General features: G+C 48.1%; 1 protein-coding gene across 1 annotated transcript in view; it reads right to left on the bottom strand.

Annotated features, from left to right (window-relative positions):
* KIF16B (kinesin family member 16B) overlaps positions 1–8,231 on the bottom strand; it is a gene marked incomplete at its 5' end in the record, with an annotated part of 222,113 nt that overhangs the window by 6,067 nt on the left and 207,815 nt on the right. The gene's annotated exons all lie outside the window — the stretch shown is intronic.

The following is an 8,231-nucleotide window of genomic DNA, read 5'->3' as shown; positions in this document are numbered from 1 at the left end:
ACATAGGAGAAGCCAGTGTTGGATCAGGCCAATGGCCCATCCAGTCCAACACTCAGTGGTCAGAAATACCAGGGGCCATCAGGAGATCTAGCAATGGGGCCAGGACATTAGAAGCCCTCCCACTGTTGACCCCAAGCACCAAGAAGACAGAGCATCACTTGCCCCAGAGCCCCTATCTATAACTTGTGGCTAATAGCCACTGATGAACCTCTGCTCCACCAGTGGGGCCCCTTTTGCTTTTATTTCTGGCTGTCTCAGTTAATGTCAGTGTTAATAAAAAGCAAATCTGCATGTTTTCCAATAAAAACATGTCTGTAATATTTGTTCCTATCTTGTGGCTCTTGGGCACCTGACGTTTCTCAGGTACGTGGGCCTGAGAGAGCTCTCTCAAGAACTGCCCTTGAGAAAACAGCTCTGACAGAACTATGGCTTGCCCAAGGTCATCCAGCAGCTGCGAGTGGAGGAGTGGGGAATCAGACCCGGTTCTCCCAGATTAGAGTCTGCGCACTAAATAGGGTTTCACCAGTTCACTGGATCTTGAGCCTTGGCCTTACTGATCTTTTCTGCAGCAACTGCTGCAATTTAGAGACGCATCCTTGCAATAAACACACAGGATAGGAGTTTACGGAAAATCCCTACGAGTTAGAGGGGAGGAGCTTCAGACAGTAAGAATCAGAGAGCATTCAGGGAAGCTCGCTAACGTGCTGCACTTCTTTCCTGTGTTGCTGCATTTTAAAAACATCCTACAGGCATGCAATTATGAGGACTACTGTAAGTTTTGCAAGTAGGCTCTATTACCAGGAGGACTTGCTTCAAACAATCAGCGTTCAAAGCGTGCAACAATTGGGAACTCTGACCAAGATCTGCAAAGGCAACAGTAGCGCATTCCTGACTGCTCCTACAGTGTCGTGCCCTTTAAACGGGAGAAGCGGAACCCATGAGAATTGTGGGGAAGAATCCTCCCACCCACTTGCCAGTTTGGTGTAGTGGTTAGGAGCGTGGACTTTGATCTGGGAGAACCGGTTTGATTCCCCACTCCTCCACATGCAGCTGCTGGTGTGACCCTGGGTCAGTCACAAGTTCTCTCAGAGCTGTTCTCTCACAAGAGCAGTTCTCGATGGTGGTCTCTCAGCCCCACCTACCCCACAGGGTGTCTGTTGTGGGGAGGCGAAGGGAAAGCAGACTGTAAACCGCTCTGAGACTCCTTCGGGGAGTGAAGGGCAGAGTATAAATCCAGTCTCCTCCTCTTCCTCGAGTTGTTTGTGCTTGTGGCTATCATTACATCCTTTGGCAGCGAATCCCACATTTTAATCACTCTCTGTTTCAAGTAGTATCTCCTTTTGTCTTTCCTGAACCTACCGCCCATCGTTGCCAGCCTAACTTTTGTCCTTTCTTGGCCGTCATTTGTAGTGCCCAAACTTTAAAACAGTGTGAATATTCAACTTTGTTTTAAAAGGGAAAAAAAAAACCCTTTTATTAGTTATATATGGCCATTAACTTTGAAGGCTGTCACCATTTGTAACAGATTATGAGAACAGAGACAGTGAACTGTACTCCCTATTAATATGACACCTCCAGAAGAGCAATTAGGGCACCTCCTGAATTGCAAAAAAAGAGAAAAAAAAAGGAAAAAGGAAAAGCTATTCGATTTTAATAATTTTAATAACTTTAAATTAAACTAAGATTTATGTCACCAAGGCTTTTTTAAAACCCCTACGAGGTCCCCGCTGTGCGAGACGGTGCAGAAAACATTAGAATGACATCTCTGCTGATACATTGCACATCACACGAGTGCTGGGCCGGTGATAGGGAACAACCCGATTAAAATAATAATTGTAATGGGTTTTTTTTAAAATGGCTGTGGTTTCACTCCTGACCTAATTAGAGTTTGGCAAAAGTTGCTCGGCCTCACTCAGTAAAGAAGTGGCTCGGAACATTAATTGATCCCCCCCCCCCCCGGCTCTTCTCTCCTTCGTCTCGGGGATATTTGGAACAGACAGGCAAGGCTTTGAAAGTGAGCTGGGGCCTGCTCATTGTCAGACTTGGGCTGGCTAGGACCTGATGTATTCTGCCTGTGTTCTGTATCCTTTCTGTATCCCTTATCGCTGTTCTCGCCTGCCATTGCGTTCCTGGGGGGGTGGGGGAGTGAATGCATGTTGTGAACTAGGGGGGCTAAGCTATCCCACTGTACTTCATCTGTGTCTTCCAATGGCTGGAAGCACCGCGGCCAAAAGGGAACTTTCCCCCACAACTGGTGGTCATGCAAAATAATCGAGTCGTTCTGGGAGCAAATAATCTCAGAAATCGCCCAGTGGAAGCACTGCGGCCAAAAGGGAACTTTCCTCCACAACTGGTGGCCGTGCAAAATAATCGAGTCGTTCTGGGAGCAAATAATCTCAGAAATCACCCAGATAACAAATGTTGTAGTCCCGCTGAAACCAGAAATGATCCTATTGAATCTATGGGAAACCCTCAAAGCTTCTAAACTAGAAAAAGATTTGGTTGTGACAATGGTCACGGCCAGGGCAGCAAAGAACCTAACAGCAACAAAGTGGGAAGAAGATGGTCCCTCCACGATTCAGCTCTGGTACACAAAAACTGTGGGATTACTTTAATATAGAGAAAATCTCGGATGACAACCAAGGCTAAGAGTTGCAGGTCAATGAGTTGTATGCAATGAATCAATGGTCCCTGTTCCTGAAATGGAGACTCAAGCACAAAGGACCTTCAGACCCTGATATTTTAGCTAATTTCAGCTCAGTAATGGCAATTGAATGATTAGTGTAATACTAAGTGTTAACCCGAGCTGCGGTGGCTCAAGTGGTTAAGACGCTGAACTGCAGGCTGTGGAAGGTCGGTAGTTCAGCAGTTCGAGACCCGGGTGCCGCATGATGGCGTGAGGTCTCTAGTTCCAGCTCCTGCCAACCTAGCAGTTCGAAAGCAAGAAATTGCAAGTAGATAAATAGGTACCACTTCAGTGGGAAGGTAACAGCGTTCCATGCGCCTTGGTGTTTAGTCATGCCGGCCACATGACCACGGAAACATCTTCGGACAGCGCTGGCTCTTCGGCTTGGAAATGGCGATGAGCACCGCAACCCTAGAGTCGGATTCGACTGGCTTTCGAGCAAGGGAACCTTTACCTTTACCTTTAATGGCAATTGAATGATTGACAACTTTTTAAGGACTGCTTAATGGATGCAGCTTTGTTTGTTGTTGTTGTTTGTGTTATGTGTTATGCTCATTGTTCATTTTAATGTTAATTGTACCTCCTGTTTCTTCATAAAAATTATATTTAAAAAATCCCCAAAAACTAAAGAGGCTTGCTTGGTAATTTTCCTAAGAGGCCCCAAGACATCTTTCTCACGAGAAATGTCCTTGGAGTAAGACTGTGCCTGGCTAGATAGTGGTTGTATATCTTCCAAAACCACTGCAGTATTGCTGACGTTGATTGCATGGAATTTGGGGTCGTATCTATACCATGTATTTCCCACCTTGCAAATCAGTCCTAACAAAGAGTTTGAACCCACAGCAAGAAAGACTGTGCCTGGCTAGATAGTGATTGTATATCTTCCAAAACCATTGCAGTATTGCTGACGTTGACTGCATGGAATTTGGGGTCCTATCTATACCATGTATTTCCCACCTTGCAAATCAGTCCTAACAAAGAGTTTGAACCCACAGCAAGAAAGACTGTGCCCGGCTAGATAGTGGTTGTATATCTTTCAAAACCATTGCAGTATTGCTGACATTGACTGCATGGAATTTGGGGTCGTATCTATACCGTGTGTTTCCCACCTTGCAAATCAGTCCTAACAAAGAGTTTGAACCCACTGCATCTCATATCTCTAAATAAAACATTCGCTGCGAAAGTGTGTGTGGAGAGTGATTTGACTGGGAACCTGACACTCACGCTATAGGAACAGATTCAGTTACCTTCTGTTCAGATAGTCAAATGTGGGCCCGTCTGCGGACACCTAGATATGTGGATTGGGGCCACGCTGACAGAAAACAGATAATTCTGCAAACTTGGGGGGACCCCACCGGGTTTGCAGAAAAATCTGAAAAACAGTAAGGAATTACACGGTGGGGTGTGTTTTTTAAAATCACCTCCAAAACAAGAGCACTGTCTCCGATTGCACAGGAAATGCACCTATCTCCCGTGTTGGCAGCTGGAGACTTATGGAGGCCGAGAGCCACGCCGGACCCGGTGGCAGCAGAGACCAGGAGCCGCACCAGACTTGGCAGTAGTGATAGGGAGGTGCAAGGAGAAGAGAGAGAAGGAGGCTGGATTTATATCCTGCCCTTCACTACCCGAAGGAGTCTCAGAGGGGCTTACAATCTCCTTTCCCTTCCACTCCCCACAACAGACACCCTGTGAGGTGGGTGGGGCTGAGAGAGCTCTGACAGAGACTGCCCTTGAGAGAACAGCTCTGAAAGAACTTGTACCTAACCCAAGGTCACACCAGCAGCTAAATGTGAAGGAGCGGCGAACCAAACCTGGTTCTCCCAGATTAGAAGACAAATGTGGACAAACACAACATAATCAGAGAACAAGTATAAAGAAAACAGTAGTGTCTGACCCACAAATAAATTAGTGTCCGTGCTCCTAACCACGACACCAAACTGGCTCCCCTGAAAAGGGGATTAGATAGATTCATGGAGGATAAGTCTATCAATAGCCACTGGCTATGGCTACTGAGGGGAACCTTCACATTCAGAGGAACGAAGACTGAATCCCAGAGTCAGGAGGCAACCTCAGGGGAAGGCCGCAGCCTCTATGCCCTGCTGTTGACTCTCCAGAGGAACTGCTTGGCCACTGCGTGAGACAGGATGCTGGACTAGATGGACCCTCACTTGTATGAGCCAGCAGGGCTCTTCTTCTGTTCTTACATTCCTGCTTTAAAAAGTAACCTTAACGTCATAGTATTGATTATTTCCCTGTAAGTTACACCAATTGGTGCAATAACCCTAACGCACGAACTCCACGACATCGTAAGAACATAAGAGAAGGCAATGTTGGATCAGGCCAATGGCCATTCCAGTCCAACACCCTGTCACACAGTGGCCAAAAATACCAGGGGCAACCAGGAGATGCAGCAGTGGGGCCAGGACACTCGAGGCCCTCCCACTGTTGCACCCCCCCCAAGCACCAAGACATCAGAAACTCCCTGAACCAGGGGGTAGTGCACTAAACCCATAACCTTGTGCAACCAGGGAAAGAACCCATTTATCTTCAGTAATCTTTACCCAGTGGGGCAAGAAGGGACGCAGAATGTCCTGACAGGTAGGGTCCTATTCAGGACCCTGGGCTAGTCAGAAAGATGGCTTTGTCAGGTGAAGCAGGTCGTGGTTGGCTAGGCATCAACTTAGACCCATTCCTTCTCCTGAAAGAGGGTGAGTAGGAGGAAGACAAACTCTGGGGAGGATACCGGAATCTTAGTGGCCCGAATGGACGCTGGTCTCTGTAAGGGTACTATGGCCTGGAAGCAAGTGGACACTGCTTCTGATAAGAAGAGGGTTGAGGGCAGTGTTCCCTCTAAGCTGAGTCAGTGTGAGCTAGCTCACAGTTTTTTAGCCTCCGGCTCACACATTGTTGTCTCGGCTCAGGGAGGAGGGCTCCAGAGCAAACTAATTTATGCAGTGGCCAAATCGCTCGCTCACAACTTTAAGGCCGGTAGCTCACAAAGTAGATTTTTGCTCACAAGATTCCACAGCTTACAGGGAGCATTAGTTGAGGGCAGGGGTCATTTCCTGCAGGAGCGCACAGGAGCAGAGTTCCGGCAGTAAAGAGCCCAGGGGGCGGGCACATGCAACAAGCCCCACCCCCTGCTCCCAGCAGCCCTCAGTCAGAGCAAGAAGAAGTCAGGTCCTCTGTGAGGACAGATCTGCACCTCCCCCCTCATAGCTAGCAATCCAAAACAGTCCAGTGGCACTTTTAAGACCAAGTTTTATTCAGGTACAAGCTCTCCCTCCTCTGTGAGGACAGATCTGCACCTCCCCCCTCATAGCTAGCAATCCAAAACAGTCCAGTGGCACTTTTAAGACCAAGTTTTATTCAGGTACAAGCTCTCCCTCCTCTGTGAGGACAGATCTGCACCTCCCCCCTCATAGCTAGCAATCCAAAACAGTCCAGTGGCACTTTTAAGACCAAGTTTTATTCAGGTACAAGCTCTCCCTCCTCTGCGAGGACAGATCTGCACGTTCCCCCCCACCCCCAATAGCTATCAATCCAAAACAGTCCAGTGGCACCAGAGCGGTGGGTGTTGCCTTCTGACACCCTTCCGGTGATGTCAGGGGGTGTGGCATATGCTAATGAGGTATGCTAATGAGTTATGCTAATGAGCTCCTGCACCTCTTTTTCTACGGAATGACCCCCGGTTGAGGGTACCCTAATGATTGGCGATTCTTCTTGATCTGGGTGAGAGGCTCAATCTGTACACTCTGAAAAAGAGTGTGGGAACGCTGGGAAGACCCTTCCTCAACTGTGGCGAAAGAGGAACTGAGAGAGTGGGCGCCACTTCCCTTGGGCCTTATGACTGTCCTTTGGGTAGGAAAAGGAGCCTCACTATGGTGAGATAGAGGAGTGGCGCCCGCTAGAGGAATTATTAGCCTAGAGATATACTTATCCGCGGCAGGCCTGCTTGGTAGCCGTCCCGACGGGGGACTGCACAGACTGAAGATAATACTTATATATAAACATAGCCATTTCCCCCCCTAAAAAGCTCTGAAACCCTCTCCTGGTATGCAAGAGAGCCAGTTTGGTGTAGTGGTTAAGTGCGCGGACTCTAATCTGGGAGAACCGGGTTTGATTCCCCACTCCTCCACTTGCACCTGCTGGATGACCTTGGGCAAGTCATAGTTCTGTCAGAGCTGTCCTTGAAAAAGAGCCGTTTGTGTCAGAGCTCTCTCAGCCCCACCCACCTCACAGGGTGTCTGTTGTGGGGAGGGGAAGGGAAAGGAGTTTGTAAGCCGCTCTGAGACTCCAAGTGAAGGGCGGGGTATAAATCCAATCTCTTCTCTTCTTCTTCTTCTGCATACACCCCAAAGTTCTGCTTGCACGATACACAGGAAGTCTGTATTTTCAGTGGGTGCTCTGCTTGGAAAGTAACTTTGAACCGGGATGAAGATAGCGTCTTCATGGTCAGGCCTCACCTGGAGTCCTGTGTCCAGCAGCACATGTGAAAGGGATCTGGGTGTTCTGGTTGATCACAAGCTACTGCAGTGCGATGTGACTGCGAAGAAAGCTAATGCAATCTTGGGATGCATTAACAGAAGCATCGTGTCCAGATCATGGGAGGTGGTAGTTCCACTCTATTCTGCTCTAGTCAGGCCTCACCTGGAGCACCGTGTCCACTTTTGGGCACCACATTTGAGCAAGGGTGCTGACAAGGTCGAGCGTGTCCAGAAGAGGGCAACCAGGATGGTGAGAGGGCTGGAATCCAAGTCTTGTGAGGAAAGGCTGAAAGAGCTGGGTATGTTTAGCCTGGGAAAGAGAAGGCTTAGAGGGGACATGATTGCGGTCTTCAAGTATATGAAGGGCTGTCATGTAGAAGATGGAGCAGATCTCTTTTCTCTTGCTCCGGATTGCAAGACTAGATCTAATGGGTGGGAATTACAAGGGAGTCGATACCGGCTAAATATCAGGAGAAACGTCCTGACTGTAAGAGTGGTTGAGCAGTGGAACAGACTGCCTCGGGAGGTGGTGGATGCTCCTTCGCTGGACGTTTCCAAGCGGAGGCTGGACGGCCATCTTTCGGGTATGTTGTAGGGCTCTCTTTCGGCTATGCTGCTGCAGAGTGCAGGGGGTCGGACTAGATGACCTGCAAGGTCCCTTCCAACTCTAACATTCTATGATTCTATGATTCTGTAGCTACACAGATGGGAGCTCACTGTCCTCACACCACAAGAATCCAAACGTACCCGTGCTTTTTATCTGTCACCCATCGCACAGATCGTGAGATCCAGCCTATTTATTACAGATACTTTCCCAATGCAGTCCTGTTGGCATGAGAGCATTACATTGAATTACCACAGAGCGGCATCAATCAAATTAACCGTCCGAGCGAGTCAAGCTCAGCCTGCAATAATTATCTGCACTAATCCTTCCCGCTGCACTTTAATAAATGAAACTCGTTTAGAATCTATAGGATTTAATATTCCTTATAATGTCTCTGCATTAAAACTTATGTCCGTCGCCATCAATGAAAAACTCGGATTAGACTGTCATTGGG

This window comes from Gekko japonicus, unplaced genomic scaffold, assembly GCF_001447785.1.
Source record: "Gekko japonicus isolate JY-2015 unplaced genomic scaffold, Gekko_japonicus_V1.1 scaffold2574, whole genome shotgun sequence".
NCBI lineage: Eukaryota > Metazoa > Chordata > Lepidosauria > Squamata > Gekkonidae > Gekko > Gekko japonicus.
Note: the sequence above shows the minus strand (reverse complement) of the source record. Positions and strands in the feature narration are given on the sequence as shown.